The following is a 23,635-nucleotide window of genomic DNA, read 5'->3' on the forward strand; positions in this document are numbered from 1 at the left end:
CAGCAAGGCCATTCATTCTTTCCTTCACAAGGATCAGTCGTCCTGGTCCCTTAGCAGGAAAGCAGCCCCAAAGCATGATGTTTCCACCCCCATGCTTCACTGTAGGTATGGTGTTCTTTGGATGCAACTCAGCATTCTCTCTCCTCCAAACACGACGAGTAGAGTTTTTACCAAAAAGTTCTATTTTGGTTTCATCTGACCATATGATATTCTCCCAGTCATTGTCTGGATCATCCAAATGCTCTCTAGCAAACTTGAGACGGGCCTTGACATGTACTGGCTTAAGCAGGGGGACACGTCTGGCACTGCAGGATTTGAGTCCCTGGCGGCGTAGTGTGTTACTGATGGTAGCCTTTGTTACTTTGGTCCCAGCTCTCTGCAGGTCATTCACTAGGTCCCCCCGTGTGGTTCTGGGATTTTTACTCACCGTTCTTGTGATCATTTTGACCCCACGGGGTGAGATCTTGCGTGGAGCCCCAGATCGAGGAAGATTATCAGTCGTCTTGTATGTTTTCCATTTTCTAATAATTGATCCCACAGTTGATTTCTTCACACCAAGCTGTTTACCTATTGCAGATTCAGACTTCCCAGCCTGGTGCAGGTCTATAATTTTGTTCCTGATGTCCTTTGACAGCTCTCTAGTTTTGGCTATGGTGGAGTTTAGAGTGTGACTGTTTGAGGTTGTGGACAGGTGTCTTTTATACTGATAACGGGTTCAAACAGGTGCCATTAATGAAGGTAACGAGTGGAGGACAGAGAAGCCTCTTACAGAAGAAGTTACAGGTCTGTGAGAGCCAGAAATCTTGCTTGTTTGTAACTGACCAAATACTTATTTTCCACCATATTTTGCAAATAAATTCTTTAAAAATCAGACAATGTGATTTTCTGGATTTTTTTTCTCATTTTGTCTCTCATAGTTGAGGTATATCTATGATGAAAATTACTGGCCTCTCTCATCTTTTTGAGTGGGAGAACTTGCTCTATTGGTGGCTGACTAAATACTTTTTTGCCCCATTGTATGTCCTAATTAAAAAAAAAAAATTCTATACACTTCAATTATAATTTAAAAAGAAAAATTGCCTGCTGAAGTGAAACATTAAAGAATGACCAAAAAGCTTATACAGGTATCATCTCATCTCTATGGCTAACTTGTATTTGTTGTATCCTAATCTTTGCTTCTAACAACTGTTGTTTCTAATCTACAATACTGAAAACCAACCATTAAAAGAAATTCTTCAAATTGCAGTAGTGTCAACAGACCTACAGAAACAGACTGTACACAATATGTTGCAAAAACAGCTTAGGTTAGATTTCCTGACAGATAATAAAACACATGGTGGCTGATCATATGGGGCAAAAAAATGTCAATGATGAATCATTTCCAAGACGGTTGCCTGGACACATTTGTCTTTATGTCATTTCTTAGACAAAGAGTCTGTCAGTTTAGAGGTCCCACAAAAATTGATGCGCCTACAGGACGCCATCAGTTGTTCACAGCCCCATCCTTCATTAATGAAATAATGGGAGAAATTGTCAGATGTAGCATCTCAAAAATATGTCGCAGCAGAGCATAGATACTAAGAATATTTACCAGCTTGTCCATATTTCTCACCTCTCTAACACAGTGCGCTGCCAGGAAGCAGTGCATGTGTTGCTATAGTCAAGTGTTTTTCTACTTTATGATGAATTGGTGAAGAAAAAATAAGATTGTGACACGTGTGAGAGGCAAACTGTGAGAAGCAGCAGTCTGTGGTAGGAGTTCAACAACCTATTCCCCCATTATCACAAAACAATTGTTGGAAAGAAAAAAGCTGGTTATCGTCAAAACAATTCTAGCAAATCGTTGTACTCTTAAACAATACATTATTTTTTGCTAGAAAACATAATTTATTAAAAAAAAAAATTACCCACAGAGATCCTAAAATAACTCATATCCATTTTATTAAATTTAGATCCATCATCAGCATATCCAACCAAATAGGTGCAGTCTGATTTTTCTTAGCACTATTAGATCAAAACAAAACATTAAAGTACAGCCTTAAAAAGGTAAGTTGAGTGTTTGCTATAAATAACACACCCTTATGATGTCTGTGCATGAAAGTGTTCCCCTCTTAAAGTGCCAACAGTTTAAACTTGTCCAACTATTTAATTAACCAACTGTATTTACTGGTGTGTACGTTATTGAGATTGATAACATCAGATAAAAGTTAACCTCTTTTAATTCAGAGTTATTTACTCAACAAAAGGTCTGATGAAGACCTCTTCAAAATGAAATCCATGCTATATTTGAGCCCTTTGGAGTATACATACTTTTTTGGCTCTTGAAAATAACCTTTTTTTTATTCTACATTCAGATAAACTATAAGTGGAATTACTAAAAATTTGTGCACTCAAGTCACGAAAATACCTCAAACCACCTCAACCACCTCAAAACTTTTAAGTAAGGTGTATGCTTTCTTCTATAATGGGTTTAGGTTCAAAGTAAGACCAATACCTATTAAGGAACATTTATTTTTATGTGTTACAGTATATAGTAAAAAGAAAAATCAGAATTACTATTTAGACCAAACTAGACCAAAGGGAAATGGTTGATAAATTTGACTCTAAATGAATTGGGATGTTGCGACTCAAGCTCTCGATTTTAGTTTCTTGAACATTTCAAGGAAAAAAGGGAACATTCTCAAATGTTCAGATTTCTTTTTTTTTTTCCCTTTTTTAAATTCAAAGTTTTTAAATATGTCATGTTTTGGTTTTTTGAGGGAAATATGGAGAAACCACATGGCTGTGTGGGAGGGTTAAAATAGAAACTGAACAGAAGAAAAGATAACAGAAACCAGGGCGATAGCATTGGTAAAAATCAAGGAGACAAAGGCCCAATCCCAAACTGACCCCTAAACACTAACCCTCTGTTTGCAACAGAGACTTTGCCATCTTGAGGGCTGTCCCAAATCACGTAGTGGGTAGGGTGAGTGGACCGTTTAGCCCTCATATTATAAGTGCTTGTGAGCAAATTCTATTGTTAAAGCAGAGCTACGAGCATTTACGAGATGATTTACCAGAAACTCATGGACCACGCATGTGCAAACAAGGGAGTTCTTCTTCTTCCTCTTTTTCCAGATTGATTGTCTGACCAGTGCCAACTCTTAGCGCTGAGTCCGATGTGTGGTTTTTGGATGCACAATTTGAGGAGGTAGATCACATCAAAGTACAGTGTAAGAACATACAACAATGAGCTGTCGACTGTTAAACCCTGCGGTTTTGTTGTAGTTTGATCTGAAGCTGAGTACAATAATTGAAAATATTGTACAGTGTGACACTGATAGAAAATAATAAATTAGGAAAAAGAAGAAGGACGTCATTAATTCAATAAGGTAAGGTCCTCTATGTAAGAGTTTTATTTGACTGTATGAATGTATTTTTAAGAGAGTGTTTGATTTCATATCAGCTCAGTTAAAAACTTTTCACGCGTTTGTAAGTATAACTTATGTAACTTGTATAAGTTAATTATTCATAATTACCACTATGTGATCATTTTCTGAGGTCCTTACCAGTTGCTTAGGGCCTAAGCAGACATTAACCCTGTGGAGCAGGGAAAACTTAGGGAACCTATGTTAATCATGGTGAGGGTTGAGGTATTAATGGCTGAACAGATGTCCTTATTCAAGATAAAACATATTCAAATACTCATCAAATCTGTAGCTCTCAGCAGTTCTTGCAGTCCTTGCAGTGCAACTATTAAATTTGCTTCTAATCACCACAAATAAGATAAATTATATGACATGCGACCAATGAGGCTTTAAGTTCATTCTTCCAGATGAAGTTCCAGGTAGGTTGATTAGTCCTGTCTGCACACAAAAGAACTTTCTATAAAAAGTCTCTGAATTCAGCTGTAGTTGTTATATTTCAGCATTTGAAATACTTTGTTGTCCTTATTGGGTATAAATGAGGGGACAGTTTGAGTGATGACCAGACTTAGCATTATCTGCTTCATTACCACCTTGAGTAAAAGAAGTTGGGAAACTGTGCACATTAAAATTGTTACAGTTGGAGGTTTGGGGTGGGTCAATGTAAAGATAGGCTTATCTGATTAAAACAAATCTGCCAGTGAAATCACATTAAAATGAGCTGTCAAAATGCAAGATTTGATTTATGAGACTAATATCCTAAATGTTAATGAGTTCATAAGTAAAAGAGCCAACATCTTCAGCACTGTCTCACAAGGCACTTATTATGTCCATTTAGTAAAATAAATTGTGTCAGGAGATCTAACAAGTTAAAGGAAATATGGCCTCCCACAGAGAGAAAGTTTTAATGAGACAGCTAACAAAATGTGACAAACAAGTATCCAAAATCTTTGGTTCCTATTCCTTTACTCCCTATCCCTGGATGCTTCCTCTTACCTGCTCTATCACACAACCACACAAGTGGGTCATTGGGGAGTAGAACATCACTAGGATGGGTCTCTATATGCTGGTGGTGGTTTATGCCGGCATGTTTGGGGGCACCAGAGGCAGGTTAGCTTAGTGTTGCAATACATTTAAACATTTAAGGCTTTGGGTGGAAGTTGTGGGTAGCATCCTTACCAGTCTCAGTTTTAAAATAAACAGAAGTCCAACAGGCAGGTGAGGTTGGTCTTTAGGCATTGTGGGTGGGTGGCTTGGCAGATCTATTGGCTCTCCAGGGACTATCTAGCCTTAGGGTCTAATCTCTCAGCTTCAGAATCTTGTTTCCTGGGAGGAGGGTTCTGGCATAGGGGGGTTGGCCAGGAGGGCTGCAGTGACATTGGAGTATATGGCTTTGCTCTTTTGTGGGGGGCTAACTTGTGGTGTTAGTCTGCCTGACTATGCCTGGGTGTCTGACAGGGTCTAGCCTCCATGGCCAGGAGGCGGGTACTTTCGTTTGTAGCAGCTACAAAGAAAAGCGGTTGGAAGAGAATGTGCTTTTTTTTTTTCGGGTGGTAAAAACAGCAAGAACCAGAATATAGAATCAAATATTTTTCTTTGGGTAGTTTTGAAATTTTAAGGTAATACAGGTATTAATCATAAACCGTTTCTTCATAATGTTGGGAACTAGTCTTCTTGCATCCATTACTTTTCATTGCACCTTGTTTTCTGAAGGTGTTCCTGTATACTTGCAGACCATTCTCCCTTATCAGCTGAGGGACAGTCCTCATTTTAAAGCGTTTACAAATAATAACTCAGAAAACAAAAAAATTCACTGGTAAAATGTTGCCCGATATAGACATGTTAGACATCGCTGGAAAGCTTTGTTTCTTTACAATTAAACCACCTAGTTCATTTTATGGACATAGCGAGCACCAAAGCACAATTATAGCAGCATGTCGAAATGTAGCATGACAAAGCAGCCACAACAAGCAAGCATGTCTTTATTCCTATTCAAAAAAGACTTATTATTTTCATGAATAAAATAAAAAAACTTTGAGTCATGTTTGAACTGATGCAGCTTGGGCTTGATGCAGCTTGGGTGTTTTACTTACCCAATTTTCATGTATATATTCAGAAACTAGAAGGTGTTAGCTTTCAAATAACGTATCACACATGTAATTGGGGCTTACAGTTTCTCAGTTATTTGCTTTTCCATTTGGGGATGCAAAATAGGCAAACTTCCCAGAAATTAGGTGAATATTAATAGGTTACTCTTATGTTTTATTTTTAATATAAATCTGTTTCCGTGTCCTGACAGTGTTTGCATGTAGATCGGATATTTGCAAAGACACCCTACTGACATAATACACAATTAAGATAATATTTTAGTGGAGTGATCAGAGAACTCTCCCTTTTAAATGTACAATGTATGAAAAAATACATATCCTGTCTCTTCATGTAAACTTCAGTTTATAGCTCTGCAGGAGAAGTGACAACAGGTTGTATGCAGTGTCTGTCTCTAAGACAGCTACTGGATCAGCTTCTCTAGATTGGTTAACATTCTGCATTCAGCTACAAAAGCTCTGATCTGAATTGAACATGCTTGATTCACAGGTCACACACATAACAGGATATTAGGCCAAGACAGACAAAAGTTTGGAGTTTTCCAGTTTTGAAATCAAAGCATTCCCAAGATTCTACCCTACTCACTCATAACACGCAACAGGCTCATTTCCACAAGGAGAACAAAAAAGGGGAAAAACATGGCACAGTTATCTATATGTGTGAACCCTACTAGGGTACATTTCCTTTGTAAAACGTAGACTCCTCTCAGAAAGCTCCAATCTAAGGATATAACTTTCTGCTAAGGTATGAAAGTGATTTACATACAGTAGTTGCTGAGAGCAAGGAGGAACATCAATTTTTATCAGTTGGGAGGTGTGGTTGACCTCATTGCTAAATGGGATGCTGTCCTCTTACAGCTATGATTAGTTAATGCAAAATACTCAATAGTCATACAAATGTGCTCCTACCAATCAACTGACAGCCCATAGTAACCAATAAAGGAACTTAAGTGGCTACAGATTTCAGACATGGCTTAAGAAATGTGTCTCATAATGATGAGATTTAGCAAAGAACTTGTTACACAAAATCAAATCTTTGAACGTACTCATGGCTGGACAATTAATCAATATCAATATATATCGCTATAGACACCTGATCAATATCAATGACCCTGCCACGGGTGAATTGATAGGAGCGAGGAACAGCTAGAAGGTAATATATTCCAAATAAGCCCAAGATTCTTAACCTCTCATGGCCAAACTAAGCAAACTTTGCAGTAGGGCTGACCTATTTCTCAAGTTTGTTTTTAAATAGAGTTGGTGTTGTTGTGTAAATTCAGGTCTTTTAACAAGCTGGGGTCCGTTTGACAAAGCAGGTTTTATTGAAAACTCTAAGTTTTCTAACCTGCCATAATTCTCCATCTGTCAGACTTATGGCAATGCCACCAAATTGCTACGTACCTGTAGTTCATACCAAAAACTCCAGGGCCTCCATTTTGTTTGGAGACACTCAAGCACAGTTGCAGGGAACCATAGGTGGTCTGATAAACCCCTATGCATTTTCATTTTCAACAATCATAATATCCGTTTTATTATCGCACTGGATGCTAAATTTACCAGTGTTTAAGCCGTTAATGGCATAACCACTTAACTCTATCCTATCTTTCTTATGATTTACACTCCCTTAGCATGCATATACTGTAGCAGGTTATATTCATACAACTTGTTTAAAGAGACAAGCGCTGGTTTAGTTTATATTTCAAAACATATAGTCCTATAGTCCATACAAAATTTAGTAAAAAATCTGTTAAAAATGTCTTCTATAGAAAGGCTATAATGTAAAATTACCATGTTTAGAAAGCTGTTATCAAATCTAATCATTAGGTATACAGTATAAAAAGATTATCTTACAAAGCAGTTGTACGGAGTTGATAAAATGCTAAGGTTTGTGTGCAAATTTAATTGCTTGCTATTATTATTACCAATAAATAGCTTAACTAACTAGGTATTTCATGATTATATCAATCAATACAAATTTGCAATACTTCTTGCTATGACAGGGAAGTATTACATTTAGGACAAAGTACTGATGAAAAAGAAAAATCCTCCTCACACCTCAATGTTTCAGCAACCTTCACTTTAAAATTTTAATGGAAAGAAAGCATCACTTTAAAAGCAGTGACAGGCACCATGCTGCGCTGGAGCCCAGCCCACCCCCCCACCTGCCCCATTTCTGACCAAATCAGGAGTGATGCCACCAACAACACTTAACACAAAGACATCAGACCAGCCTGTTTAATATGCAGTCACCATGGAAACTCCAGCCTAACATCATCTGTCAAGCATATCAAAATAAGATAAAGAAAATAAGAGGGAAAGAGAACAGCCTGTGGGGATTTTTTGGGCTGGTTGTCACATACACATGTGTGAAGGAGGGAGTAAGAGGTGAACCGTCACATGGCACCGTATTGAAGGATGTGACAGTTCGTGCGGAGATGGGCACACAGATGTGACAAGATGGAAACAGTGGTGCTGTCGGTAGCTTTAAAAGAAGGACCACAAGATACCTTTGCAAAGATAGAAAAGTCATGAAAATATCAGGTATTTTAAAATACATGTAGAAATTTCTAGATCTAGAAAGAAATTGATATTACTGAAGTATATAATCAATGCACACATATGTGAGTACGAGGGGTGGGTGATATATATGTCACCGACCACTCGTGCCCCTGGGCGGGTTGGGAGATTCCTTCATCTCAAGCACAGATCCTCTATCAAGGACCTGGGAGCGTGAGGGTACTTCACAGTATCTTAGCTGTCCCTAGAACTGCATTTCTTGACTACTGTTCCTTTAGGTGTCTGTTGGAGCATGGGGGTTACTGCCCTGAGTGCTCTAATGACACAGGGACTACCGTTGCCTTGAACTTCCAGGCTTTCCATATTTTTTCCCTGAGGCCTAAGTATTTTTCCAATTTATCCTGTCATTTTTACCTGATGTTTCCATAAATAGGGTTGGCAAAATCGAGCACTGTGGCTGTCCACTGCTGCTTATCAATGATCACAATGTCTGTTTGTATCCAGAACTTTAACAGTATTCTCCACCACCTTAATAGGTGAATCCCACTATGACCTGGGGGTCTCCATTTTGTTTCCTGCTCAGATGTTTCTGTAGACTATACCAGCCACTTGGTATATTCTGGATTTTTACAGTCATTCACTATGATAACCGGTGACAATTTTCCAATTTCAGTAAAAAAAAAACTGAAATTCGGCTCAAAATAAATCAATTCTGGTATTTCCTTCCCCTTTAAGATAGTGCAGCGTGTCTATAATCACATGACTCCACCAATACAGTCAGAAGCGTAAACAAGCAGAATGGTGGACTAGCCCAGTAAAGAAGTATTAAACAGCTGTAAACAAATTTACATCTGTTAATCCTGTGAAGTGAGAGAAGAGATGAAACTGAGCGTGCAGAGAAGAAGTCGAGAGCATGTTGTCAGAGTTTAGCGTGCCTCAGGCCGGTTTTAAATGAGGGTGTTGCAGTTTAAACAACGCACATTGCTCTCACTGCACACTCAGTTCAGTGGCACCAAAATTACGCCACAGATGTTGAGAAAATGAACACGAAATGCAAAGTCTGTCTGCAAACAGTTGGGCATTTAACTAGCATTTATCATTATCGAGGTAAAATTTATTTTAAATATTCATGTTGACAACAAAGTTGAGAGCTTAAATGCGTCCTCTAATGTGACATGCAACTTAAGCTGTTTAGGGTTATCATCGGGATCAAAACATCTTCACAGAAGGACAGTTTAGAATGATAAGCTACAAAAACTAAACAAAAAGGTTTCACTGTCAAGTTAAGCAGTTGTTCCCCTAACAATTTAATTTTGCTTTCATGTTAGCTTCTGCTTTTGGTGTAAGCCTTACCTGATATATTAAAAAATAGATCTAAGGACACCATTGTCTAAAATTACATGAGTTTAACACAATATGATAAAACAATAACAACTTGGGTTAGCCTTACTGTGTTTGCTCTTTAAGTTCCAGTCCACCACGTCCTTACCATGTCATCAAGCATGCATTGCGAGGTGAAAAAATGGTAACCTCTGTGGATTAAAAAAATACAACAAAGGAGAAAAGCTGAAATTTTACTTTTTGATGTAGGTTGAAGGAGTGCGGCCAAGACTGCATTTTTAAGTCAGAATGAAATATAGCAAAGATAAAAACAAAGCATGAAATAAGAGGTTTTTAAGTGACTTTTTGAAAAGCTTTTTTAATATAGCCCTATGAGGATTGTTTGTTGTCTTCTCTTACCTCCAGCACAGACACAGGCCAGCCACTGCCTCTCCTCGGCAGAAATGTGACTAGTCAGCCTGCCTATTTTATGTTAAAACGGCGCCCAATTTATTTTTTTGAATGTCAGTCAAAATATGTTTTTTTTAATCTAAAACTGTATTTTGGATAGAAATCTGTAATGTTGCATTAATTTTTGATATCTGAATAAAATTTACACTACAGAAACGTCTGATTATGTGTTGGGACTGAGAAAATTCCACATCTTCTCCAGGCAAGGTTCCGCCTGGATCCCTCTGAGGAGCCACCTGCAACAGGTGCATCTCAGCAAATCATCAGCAGGATCCACAACTTAAGCTGTCTTCAGACCATGCCTCAACGCCGCAGATGATGTTCCAGTTGGTCAGCGCTAAGTGCCTTGATCTCAGTGATTTTCTCCATGACTCTAATCCCTAGTTGGATTCTAACCTTTGTTTCTGTGCCTCTAGGAAACTCGTGCTTCCTCCGTGAAAGCTCAGGAAGAGCTAACCTGCCGAGCCGACCCTCTGAGCCAAACCCTGAAAATCCTCTGACAACCTCCAAGCAGCTCTGGGCTAGAGCTGGGAAACCAATGCCAAGGTCTGCTCAAACTAGACGTGAGACGCTGGAGCAGCTAACGGACTCTGCAACTAAATCCTTCTCCAGAACCAACAGTGACTCTCCCAAAGTGAACCTCAAGAACCCTCAAGGTACTATCTGTGCTTCTTTGGAAACCAAACCCCGTCAACAGTCCTTAACTGTGCTGTCTCTCACGCAGACTCCGGTGAAACCAGAATCCAGGCCCGAACCAGCCTTCAGCATATACAGTGTGATTGTGCAAATAAACTTGTTAAACTTTTCATCCTGTGTCCGTCAGTGGTGTTCTGCATCTTTGGGTCTCCATTAGAGAACCGATCATGACATTATGGAGATCAGAAATTAGAATTCATCCTAGTCAGAATTCATTTTTAGATATGAAGAAGGTATATTTTAGATAGGAAGAATGTTATTTTACATTTCTGAAATGTTCATTTTGACTAGGGAGAAATGCACATCTTAAATATATATTTAGTCAAGCTAATTGTTGGGATCCAAGGTTTGCCCTCCAGAGGGCGGTGTGGATCCCATTCTGTTTGGCTTCTGTTTCTGTTTGGATCCAGGGGTTTGCCCTCCAGAGGGCGATATGGATCTTTCCCTGGGAGCTGGTTCTCTGCGCACAGCTGTTTCCCATCAGCTCTGCTCATTAACCTCTCCCCATATAAGCTGTGTCTCAGCTCCACTCGGAGCCGGATCGTAGCCATCTGTTCCCAAGCCATGTAGCCTGTGTTACCCACAGCCATGTGTTAGCCATTGTTTCCAAGCCTTGTATTCCCAAGCCATGTGTGCCCTGTACGGTCATAGCCTCCTCATGCTATGCCCGTTTCTGACACAGGGACTCTGTTGAACTCTGCCTGTCTGAACCAGCGAACCAGTGAGTTTTTGAGTTAGTTTCTGATCCCTGAGTTAACCTGTTTTCTGTGCTCTCTGCCTCCCAGGTGGGAGACCAGAGCCAAATAATAAACATTGGACTTTATCCTGCCTCTGAGTCTGTGAATTCTGCATCCTTGGGCTAGCAAACCAACCACGTATCATGACACTAATGTCAAAAGGGCCACTTCAAGGTTGTAAATATTTCTAGGTATTTGAAAGTTTATTCTTACTAGTCCAATTATGTTTTTGGCAGGCTGAAATGTAATTTGTGCTGGCAAAAATATAATTTAGGATATCTTTATGTACATTTCTGGGTAGTAGGAATATAGTTTTGATTCGGAAAAATCTTGTTGTTTCATTTCAACACATGGAACAATAGAGAGGACAATGCTTCTAATAAATGTCAAAACGGCCTTCCGTATACTTCTCCACCTTTGGTTCAGATTCTAGAAATACAAAATAGATTTGAGCCAGAAGACCTGGGAACTCTGCGGGTCTGATAAAATGAAAACAAATCTATAATCTGTAGGCAGCAGCATTCTGGATTGGAATGACAGAAGAGGACTAGATGGAAAAAGCCTGAGAATCTTCATCAGTTAAGGTCAACCTTATCTGTTAAACAGGGGAGCAGTAATATACTGTATATCAGGGATGCTGCCAGTGGAACTAGATCATTGGTACTTATTGACAATGTGACTGTAGAGGACAATAGCTTGATGCATTCTTAACTATATAGGTAATATATATGAAGAAATAGGAGGTGGATATGAGGGAGTGTGAAATAATGCAAACAGATAAGCATATATCTATAAAACTCAAAATGATCGACACTGCAGAGAGGATTATCAGGGCTTATTGTACACTCCTTCTATGAAAGGGCTGTTAAAAACAATAAAAATAAACCATAACCTCATATAAATATATTCATAACCTGAGTAGAAAGCCACAGTGATGTGAGACAAAATAAGCAGATTTGTACCATAACAAACCTTTTTTGTCTTTTCTTACATACAGAAAAAAGCATATACATTTTGTTATCTATACGTCTATACTTAATGTCTGCATGCTGTAAGTGCGGTAACAAATGTCAAACACCTTTACTGTGTTCACAATCATGGTCAAATAGAGCAGATTCTAATTCTTTATATGATCTCTGAATTTCAGAAAACCAACAATGTATAATGCATTTAATCTAAGAATTCAGCTTTTCTTTTCTCTATCGTTTTCAAGAAATCTCATTCAGTGACTCTTTCTGATTTTAGAATCACAGCATCTATCACAGAAAATTCCCTTTTCCTCTTAAGCTCAATGAAACTCATTACTTTTACTTCAGTTCACCATACGTATCAGCAATCAGGCTGATATTCTCTCTAAAAATCCATTACCACAGGTGTTAAAACCAGAACGTTTCCTCTAGTGATAATATGCGGCTTCCATATAAATATACCTCTGTCATACCACCAGTCATAACTTCAGCTTAGTGATTTGTGCATCTTTTGTGGTGATAATGCAAAACTGACAGTTTATTACATGCTGTTATCTTGATATGCCTTTGAAAGCTCCTCTGACTTGAAAGTAATTTGAGTTTATCCAGTGGAGAGCTCCAGATAGGCTCTCTGCTTCAACGAGGTATTACAAATCAATCACAGGATAACCCCACAAAGGCCTTGAGGGGGAACTGTATTAAAGTTACTTTACTCTAAACAAGCAGGCATGGTGAATTATTATGCAAAACAAAACTGCCTTCTGAGAAGATATTGAATGGAACTTAGGTTCAACCTTATTCATTGTCTGGAAGCAATGCAGAGCATTTCTGCATGCATCGTCCACATACTTTAACCCTCTGACCAAGTTTAACTGAAGACTGGTTATACTAATACAAAAATAGCTAATAGCTAATACATTCCACTAAAGAGCACTTTATCCTTTTATCTAAAGCAGCAAAGGGCTGCTACAAAGAAGACCCAGTCTGTCTGTGTTTGCACTGTCAAAATGAATACAAGGGACTCTTAAAAAGTGGAGCAGGTGAAAGGAAAAACGAGATGAGAGGATGCACAGAGGGACACAGCAATGGATGGACAGATGGATGGATTTCAGATCTAATTCTTTTTACTGACTGCTTGACAAACCCCGGGAGTCTGGGATTTTCTGTGGCCTGTGGCGTGGCTGCAAAGGAGCCAGATACTCGAGGGCTCACAGTCTGTTTGACTCAGAGGAATATGAACAAAAGAGGGCAATTGTAATGAGAGCTGACAAGCCCGCTCGTTTAGGCAATAGATGCAGACTTATAACTCACTGGATCCCCAAACTACTGCGTGATATTTGATAATGCATGCTTTTTTTTCAGCACAGTTGTTAATCACCTATTAAACTGTTATTATTGATTAAAATTGAGCATGCTTACCAAACAAAAGATATGCATATATCCTAAAAACTAAACTAGAGGAAATATGTAACAGCCAGTTAAATAATTTCAAAATTTCTCAAACAGGAAGTGGTATTACTTGGAAGAACTGTTTCTTAGTGACATTGCCTGTACCCAAACAGACTCCTTATATGCCCCATAAGGCATTGTTAATGTTTAGATGCTTTTTTCTCATTTGTTGGAGACAAATTTACTAGAGATGCACTGATAAAGTTATTCCCGATCCAATTTGATACGTATACCTAAGCTGAGCGTATATGCCGATATCAGATACGATCCTATTCAAATGTTGAATGAATGAACCATATATCTTTCCATGTGAGTGAACACCTAATCCTCAACATAAACACTGTAAAAAAAAAAATACAGATATAAATGTACTTTATATTATTTATTAACAAAGAAGCAGCAAAAAGAAAGATATAACATTTCCATGTAAAGTGCACTGGATTTAATATCTGATTCACCTAATTAGTCAATATCAGAGCCGATATCTGATCCAGTTATTGGGTTTGGTGCATCTCTGGAATTCACTACAGAAGATTGTTTAAAATGTGTATTTAAAACCTATGAAGGAACATTTCACTGGTATGTAGTTAGAAGCACCCCTGTGTATACAACAACTTTAAGGCAAAAACATAATTTAACTGATTTAAACTTGAACCCTATCTTTTAACCCTTGTTGGATGAGAAAGGGGTGCAATAGGAGTCCCAGACGTCGAGTCTTAGAGAAGTCTTTGGAGCACAGGGCTAAGGTAAGTTAGATTTCCTTTGATTATGGCGCTTTGGTAGAACAAGGGTCCAGAGCTGTGGTTGGCATATAGTACTGAAGTTTTTCCAACATGCTTACTAAATCCACTTTGATTTGAATAAACTGGAGCACCTACTTGCTCAGGCTTATTAGATAACTAATTTGCAATCTCCATTGTCTTCTGGCTTTCCCTGAAAAGCGATCTGATAAATTAGATTATGCATGGTCAGCTTCTGTTATTTCCTGCTTCCACACAGGCAGCAGCAGTTCCCTTCAAACTAACTCTGTTAGTTAAAGAGGTCTTCTAAATTACTACCCTGTCAGATAGCAGGTCACACACTCAGGAGACCGAGGCACCCATGCCTGCCCCCTCTGCCACACCCGCGTCAATACATCCCCTCTTTAATTAGCTCATTATCCTAAGCATCAGCTGGTATAGCTCCACATAGGAAGAAAAAACATCAATGAGCATAAAAAATATGCTGAGACAATATCTGGAGAATAATAACCTTGGTATGCTTGATGCTTTTAGAGAAAAGGAACAAAGGTGCACCTGCTTCCTACATGGGCCCGATCAGCATGATGTAAAGGATGCGCTCATTCTGCGCTGCTTATTAAACGACCATATTGACCATGTTAACGCTGTGTGGCAACACCCTCCACCTCCGCCCAATGATCTCTGCTCACAAAAGCGACATCTTTGCATTTAAAAGCCCTGTTCCAGCAGCAAAGCGCATCACTGCCATGAGATGAGGTCCTCCTCTTCCTCTCTCTGCTTCTGCACAATTGGCACTTCGCAATAACCGGTGAACGCAGCAGGCATGCACCTGCGGGCGCTGTCAAATCAGGACAATACGATTAAAAACTGCTTACCTGCCTTCTTAGGTCCGGATGTCAAGATTTTGGACATTGAGTTTGCAGGACCCTGCCGCCACCGCCCCGGAGACTATCTTTCTCTCTCCTTTCTCAGTCTCTCTCTCTCTCTCTCTACAGTGGGGAGATGCAGCGCTGCAGACTGGGACAGCAGACAGGCACAAGCCGGTAGCGGTGGCTAACAGTCAGGGAGCCTTGGTGGACAGAAGAGGGGCGTTTGCATGAGGGAAGAAAGGGAAACTCCTCACGTCGTGCGTAATATTCTGCGCGCATGACTCGCGGCGTTGTTAAAATGTAACTGATTTTTGGGTCACTGCTTCTGAGCTCTCTCATTACAAAAGGATACTGCAAATTCAGACTGATATTTTCCAGCAGAGGCGTAGCCAGAACATTTTTATAAGGGTGGCCTGGCAATAACCTACGGAAGAGGATTAGGGCCACTGAAAAAAAAGAAAAAAGTTAACTGATTTTTACATTTTATTTCAGTATGATAGGAGAAAAAAGTCAGAATTCTGAGGTTAAAGTCATAATTCTCAGAAAAAGTCAGAATTCTGAATTTAATCTCAGAATTCTGAATTTAATCTCAGAATTCTGAATTTTTCCTCACAATTCTGACTCTAATCTCAGAACTCTGACTGAATTCTGACAGCTAAAAAACATGTTAGCATCTGCTCTTTCATTAAAGGAGAAGTTCGGTTTTTTACACTTTAAGCCCATTTTCTGTAGTGTCCAGGATGAAATCGAATGATCGACACCAAAAGTTTGACAATTGCTCCTGTCTCTGCTTTTTGGCTCATTTAGAATCACCCCCTGGCTGCTTTAGAATGGCTAGCATAGAGCATGTCCGATAATGTCCTTAAAACAACCTTAAACGTTCTTTTTTTTAATTATGCTACTCACCGTGTCGTCAGCGCTGTTCAATGACGTTCCAAAAAAAGTTTCGTGAAGAAAAAACGTTCCTGTAGTGTTTTATTTAGCATTGTGTAAATCCCATTGAGTTCTGTAGGAATAGTCAATATTCCGCTGCCACCGGAAACGGAAATGGGGCCTGTTTACACAGTTGTAGTCTTTTCGCTTCACTCTGTGTACTCCGACGTTGAGGCGCTAACGTCTCTGTTAAACACTTTAAAAAACTCTGAAAATGGAATACGAAAGGTGGATTCTTGATTCTCGACGTCGGAGTACACAGAGTGAAGCGAAAAGACTACAACTGTGTAAACAGGCCCCATTTCCGTTTCCGGTGGCAGCGGAATATTGACTATTCCTACAGAACTCAATGGGATTTACAAAATGCTAAATAAAACACTACAGGAACGTTTTTTCTTCACGAAACTTTTTTTGGAACGTCATTGAACAGCGCTGACGACACGGTGAGTAGCATATTTAAAAAAAAAGAACGTTTAAGGTTGTTTTAAGGACATTATCGGACATGCTCTATGCTAGCCATTCTAAAGCAGCCAGGGGTTGATTCTAAATGAGCCAAAAAGCAGAGACAGGAGCAATTGTCAAACGTTTGGTGTCGATCATTCGATTTCATCCTGGACACTACAGAAAATGGGCTTAAAGTGTAAAAAACCGAACTTCTCCTTTAATGAAATAGTATTAGCGTGGACCCATCAGGCATGTAAAAAGTCTGTAATTTTGAGTGCTCTCACATCTCTTCATTCATGGTGCCCATCTACATTAAGTAAAATTCTGAGATTAAGGTCAGAATTCTGAGAAAAAGTCAGAATTATGTGATTAAAGTCAGAATGCTTAGATTAAAGTCAGAATTCTGACTTTTTTCTCATATTCTACTGAAATAAAATGTAAAAATCAGTTAATATAAAAAAAAAGAAATTCCAGTGGCCCTAATCCTCTTCCGTAATAACCAATGTACACTGAGGGGTGGCCAAAAGCGGATAGGCACCAGAACCTCAGCGTCAATCTACACTATTACAACAGCAAAATGAATGAGCAAAGCATCCATATTTTCTAAATAAAGGTAAGGCAAGGCAAATTTATTTGTATAGCACAATTCAGTAAAAAGACAAAGCAAAGTGCTTTACATGATTAAAATATATTTTAAAAAAAGCAGAATCATAGCAAGTAGGAAAAAATAAGAAAATAAATAAATAGAATAAAAAAAATGCAGACTCCATAATGACCTCTTTACCAACTTCTGTATACCCTGGTTGACTTTATAGGTCCCGGACCTATTTAAACATTTTAAACATCCGTAATTTCTAGATTAAAGGTAAAGTGGATAAAACTGTTTCAGTTTTGAGTTCTGGGGCATAAATCTTTTCCATTATTACCCACTTGTGTCAATAAACATTCTGCATAACATTGATATTAACAAGCACTAATATCTACATAAATTGATTATTTGATAAGTTTTTATTAAAATTGTTATTTATGAGTTCACTGAAGAATCCTAGATGACTTGCAAGACATATTTTTCTCTTTACCCCATATAACACAAAATGTAGTTCTGAAAAGTGCACGAATTATGTACTTATTATATTTGATGTTAGTATATTGATGTGTATGAATAACCACAAAAAATTAAAATGTTTTGAATATTCCACTTGAGAGTATTACTGCTGCCAGCATCTGTATTAGAGGGGGAAAAAATGGTACAGTAAGGGTGGCCACAGGGGTGACCGTGCACCCCCCACCCCCCCCCACCCCCCATATAGCTCTGCCCCTGCTTTTCAGATACCCAAATACTCAGTTTAGGTAACCGTATGAATTAATTTATAATTCTTATTATTTATTCTACATTTTAAAAGTAACTGTGAAGTGAAAATAAAGGAAAATATGATTTTGTAAATGCATTTAATTCTGTCTAAATCCAAAATCTTTGCAATATCGTGTGAAAAGAACCCACCCTAGGATACAATGTGCTATCAACAAAAATATACCCTATATGTAATTGTCTTATGGAACATAAATGAGGCAAGAACAGCAAGGAACACTTCAAACAGATTGAGGACAAAGCTGTGGAGAAGACTGTCCAACATAACACAGAGAGAGTATGAAACAACCTGAAACCCACTAAAGCCTCTGCTTTTCATCTAAGGTCACAGCGAATAATCAGATTAAGAAAAGCAGCTAAAAAAGAGAATCTGCTGACAGGAAAACTATTAGTCATATGCACACCTTTCATTAAACATTAAAAAAAGTATACTCTTCTTAAAGATTTTAAAAAAATTTAAATCAACAGTGTAGAAGTAAAGCATGGTGTTAGCAGCATAAATGCCATGGAATGGCATCTGGTCAGACTGGGAATGGAAGCAGATCTATCCATAACCAAACAATCCAACTTATAAACCTGGACCAAGACTTTGGGATCAGATCCAGCCAGCTCTATATCCAGATGTGTGTAAAACATGGGTGGTTCTAAACAGTGGCCACTAGTGGAAGTGCCCCTCTAGAGCTTTTCGTGGCCTCTGATATGATGAAAAAAAAATAACACAATACATAAGTTGACATATAAGTAAATCAGTTTTTTATTAAATAACTTTATTTACCCATTTTTAGAGCAGTAAAACCATTTGCTGATGGAATGAGACGATTTATGTTTAAAATCAGAAAAATTTTATTTCAAATGCATACTTTTCTAATTATACTATTTCAAGGACAAATGTACCCATTCCTTTGGCATATTATTCTCATTGCTCCCCTCCACTAGTTAGAACTGAAGAAGCCTCTTGTAAAATTGTATGTCCAGTTGCCTTGATTGAACTTTTTCAAGCTTTTTCAAGCCATTCCTTTGGCCTATTATCTTATTCACTTGCCCAAATAAGGTCAGTATATGCCTATTTTAAGGAATGTTTAATTAATTTTAGTTCAGTTTTCAGTGTTTTATAATAAATCAATTTCATATGATGGTACGCGCTGACAGAGGAGAACTGATTTGTCTTTATATTTTATTTATTATTTACTTTCAAAATTACTTAGAAATTACAGTCAGCTTTAAGCTTCAGCCATATTAGTAAAGGATCACAGTTTCCATCTGTTAAATAGCAACCTTGGCTAAATTGTGTGGCCTGACCAACTTTTTTTCTTGTAATTTTTATTCTGTTTCCTGTGCACTCATGAAAAAAACATTGGAAGATATAGAAATTAAAACATGCATAAATCATGTACTGTATTACCGTCATATCACCCTTCCATATAGGACTATTTTGAATTGGTTTATCATTTACAAAATTTTCATAAAAATATATCCAAGTTTGTGGTTGAAATGTTACGAAATAGAAAACTTAAGGGGTATGAATATTTTGTTCCAGGACTCTAGTGTGTGGTTTGTTTGTTTATATCTGTCATTTAGTGACGCCGCCTTACAGAATCATACTGATGTTCTGAATATTTTTATATTCATATGCATATGTCAGCCCATCTTTAACTCACAAGATCCAAAAAGATTTGTCATATTGCTGCTTGCATATTGCAAGCTGTGGGCTGAATGGATGAAGGCTGAGTGCGTGATGTATTGCTTCAGTGACTCACAGGAACCTTCTGTACTGAATGCCCTTTCTGGCATTCATACACAAGTGTGCTGTTGAAATGCAAATGTACATAGAGGAAAATCAATTCCTTTCACGCTTCACTGGTTTTCCTTCAGTTAGATCTGCAGAAAAAAAAAACAACTCTTATCTTATGTGGGGTATAAATCTACTCTATAATCCGAAGATTGTATAATTATAAAAACAAATCAATATTCAATCATTTATACATATGAATTTTTGATTGCAATCTTTTTAGAACACAAACTAATATCCCAAATACTTTATGACATCAATAGATTACTATGGTCATAGCTTGAAGTTGCAAGTGGCGATACTTACTTTTGTCCACATGGTGTCGTTCATACACCACAGTCACACTTCCAAACAAAGCAGAGGGTGATAAGAAAAGAGGATAAACACAGCACTCTTTTAACAACAGTCACATGTTAGATGTGCTAAATTATTTTTCTTTTTTTGCTTTGCACCTGCGTAATGTGATTATTCATGCCATCACTGTTAAAATCCTAGACTGCTTTGCACATGTGAAAAATGTGACAGCCAGTCCACTCTTTTATGTGAAGTATTATCATTTTGACTTTTATTGGAGCCAGAGCAGTACCTCATCTCTGCTGAATTTGAACTGTTGTATTATGAGACATAAAAGAAGAAAGGCAAAGATAAAAAATTATATGCACTGTTCTATTTACAAAAAAAAGCATCTAATGGGTTTTTACAGAAAATCTTCAGTAACTGTGTTTTCGTGAAGGGTGGAGCCATAATCGCTTTAAAAGCACATTTATGTAAGCTGAAGTTACATATATGTAACTTAGGTAGGTAATATGCAATATTGAAGTTCAATAAATGATTCATTTGTCTTTGGATGAAGAAATGAACAAGTAGATTTAGGTCTGGTCTTTGATTGTGTCAACACTTCAGTCTGAGCACTCAGTTCCGTTTGTACTAAAAGGTCAACCTCCCCCACCTTCTCAATTTTCAGCCTTTAGCAGTGTTTTTCCAGTATTATTCAGCGTCTAGTTCTGTTTGTCTTCTAGTTAACACTGACTGTGTTTCCTCCCCCTGGTAAAGTAATGTTGCTGCTGCTACTATGTATCATAGTAGCGAGGCCATTGTTGTTGTTGTTTTTTTGTTTGTTTCGCTGCAAAAATTATTATAATAATTGGCTCATCAGCATACAGTACACCCACTACCCCAACCCACCCTGGAGCTGTGACTCTATGCAGTTACCATGGACATCTTGACGGTTTTCCCTATTAATGCTCGTCCTGCTCACCTTATCACCTGAGGTTGAAGGCCATGTCATGCTAATTTAGCTGTTCTATCAGCCCCTGTTTACTGAGGGGGAATTAATCACTTCTCTTTCCATTCAGTTTTAAAACTTAGGACTATTCTTAGGATATTTGTATTACCTAAATCTGCTTTGAGCTACATTAATGCATGTCACTATAAAACCCCAAAAGTCAAACAAATTGTAGCCTCTATTTTTACAAAAACTTTTTTTGATAAAAAAACATCTAGGTATTAAATGATCACCATATCAAGATTAAAGTCATTTTCTTCACAATCCAATCAAACCACTTGTGGCTTTGTGGTTAAAAAGTGAGATGTGTTTTTTTATAATTCAGTTTAGTCCACTTTTGAGAAAATATTTTTATACACACTCCTATCAAAGACTGCCTGTTGTATTGAAAAACCTAAATTCAGTGTTGAATGTAGCAAATAAAGAACATGATTGTGTTTTATTCTTTCATGCTTATATAGTAAAGATGTGGTCACAGCCACATGTTAAACTTTGTGATGACAGTTTGTGGACTCTGAAACTAAGCCAGGCACAGTCCAGCAATTGAACACAAATGTCTTTCTTTCTCCAATAAAGTGGATTTTACAATGAGGCAATAACAGACATTTGAGATTAGATCAAATATATTAAGTTTGGTCTAATAAGAAATACTTACATTTTTTTTATGTTAGAAGGTGCAAAAGAAAAGTCAGTTGTCAAATAAACATGACACACACACACACACTGTACACACATTTGTTTCTATGCCTACCAGGGTCCAGTTGGACAGGGACTGTGGGAGACATGTGCCCTCATTTCGAGAGCAGCAGCCTGCCAAGTCTCTGGCTGCTGCCATCTCCTTTCCATTGCAGTGTCACTCAGTTTAAGCTAAGCCGGAAACACACAAACTCTAGTGGGTTTTTTAGAGGCAGCTCATGCAAAGTAAATCCACATCTGGATCACCATGACAATGCATATCAATAAGGTAATAACAAAGGAAAAGCTGGAGTGGTGAACATATGATCAGTAATAGTGAATGATTATTTAACAGGATTGCTGTAGTCATATTGAAATGACTGAAAGTGAATTTAATTAAAAATTTTCAATTCAGTTAATTTAATTCAGAACATTATTAATTCCAATTATTAATTGATGTAATAACTCATAGGGGCTGTTTTTCAATTAATTGTTGTCTATGTTGATAAAGGATCCTCTCTAGTGGCCTGTCTTGCACCGCCTCCGGAGAGGTCTCTGACAGAAGACGCTGTGTTATTTTATTGTCTTTTGTAGAGGATGTTCACAGTACTCTATAATGTTCTTCATTTTATGAAGAATTACTCTTTGAGAAATCACATCCAGAGGTTATAGAGGAGTTCCTAGAAGAGAGCTGGCATTTAGCCTGTTGAGCCTCTTTAAGTGTTATATTACCCTTGAAGAATATGGAATAGAACACACTCTCCAGACATACTTATAGAAGGTATAGAGCATCCTGCTGTAAACACTGAAGGACCCAATCTTCCTTAAGAAGGTCAGTCTGTTCTTTCTCTTTTTCCGTATGGCTCCAGAGTTGTTTCTCAAGTTGAGTCTGTTTTCCAGGTGAGCACAGAGGCATTCATTGTCCTCCATCACCTTCTCCCATGATGTTAGTAGCGTTGGACTTGTTCCCATTCTTCTGAAATCTTCAGTTATTTCGCTTGTTCTGTTCACATTCAGGATCATATGGTCGTTTTCACAACCATGCTAAGAGGTTTACAATCCCGCTGTACTCAACTTCTTTTCCATCTCTGATGCATCCAACAGCTGTAGTCACTCCAGTATTTCTGCAGATGACAGGACTTGTACTAAAGGTTTGAATTTTACATAGTTGGAAGGGTTGGTGAGAGAAGTGTCCCCTGTGGCCGTCATGATTGCAAAAAAGCAACTTACCGTATAGAATTTGCACCAAAAAATTGAAGATAACAGTTTGCTCTCAGTTTGGTTGAGTTAAAGTACCTAAACTTTTTTATTGGTGTATCTAATTTCAGTAGCTATGAAACACCAAGAGAAATAAGTTGAAGTCTACTCATTACAAAATAGTTCGACACCAGAAATATTTTCAACACAGAAATGCCTCAGACTGGGATCATGCTACAGCATGCTACAGCATTGATTTTCAGTTCATTTCAGTTTATTTAAATAAATCAAATTCAAATCACACTTCATCTCAAGGCACTTTACAGAGACAATGCATTCAGATTGGTTAAACATTTCTATCAAGGAAAACCAGCTGATTATATTACAAACTGTAGCACCATTCAGGTTGTTTTCCATCCTTTTCAACAATTAGTGGGCCTATGTACTCAGTAGGATTGCACAATTAATCTGACTCTATGATGCCAATTAGTTTTTTTTTATGTATTATAATGGTTTATATACAGATAGGATTTAATTAATAGTATTTACTATTTACCAAAATCTTTATTCATTATAATCTAGCAAATGTCTTACTTAATATGTACATAGGTCATTTTTTTTATGATTTGCATGATTTGTATTCATCATCCACCAAAATCCTTTTCCT

General features: G+C 37.8%; 1 protein-coding gene across 8 annotated transcripts in view; it reads right to left on the reverse strand.

Annotated features, from left to right (window-relative positions):
* The window catches only part of si:dkey-178k16.1 (band 4.1-like protein 1), a 57,619-nt gene extending 42,089 nt beyond the window's left edge, over nucleotides 1–15,530 (reverse strand). For 3 of the 8 annotated variants that reach the window (XM_038283060.1, XM_038283059.1, XM_038283057.1), the window contains exon 1: nucleotides 15,283–15,529. The gene's annotated coding sequence lies outside the window, so the exon portion shown is untranslated. Of the gene's footprint in view, nucleotides 1–15,282 lie in introns of all 8 variants that reach the window. The other 5 variants (XM_038283058.1, XM_038283055.1, XM_038283062.1 and 2 more) reach the window with 3 other exon arrangements.
* Between the last annotated feature and the right edge of the window lie 8,105 nt (nucleotides 15,531–23,635).

This window comes from Cyprinodon tularosa, unplaced genomic scaffold (genome assembly GCF_016077235.1).
Source record: "Cyprinodon tularosa strain WSP-4 unplaced genomic scaffold, ASM1607723v1 ctg19, whole genome shotgun sequence".
NCBI lineage: Eukaryota > Metazoa > Chordata > Actinopteri > Cyprinodontiformes > Cyprinodontidae > Cyprinodon > Cyprinodon tularosa.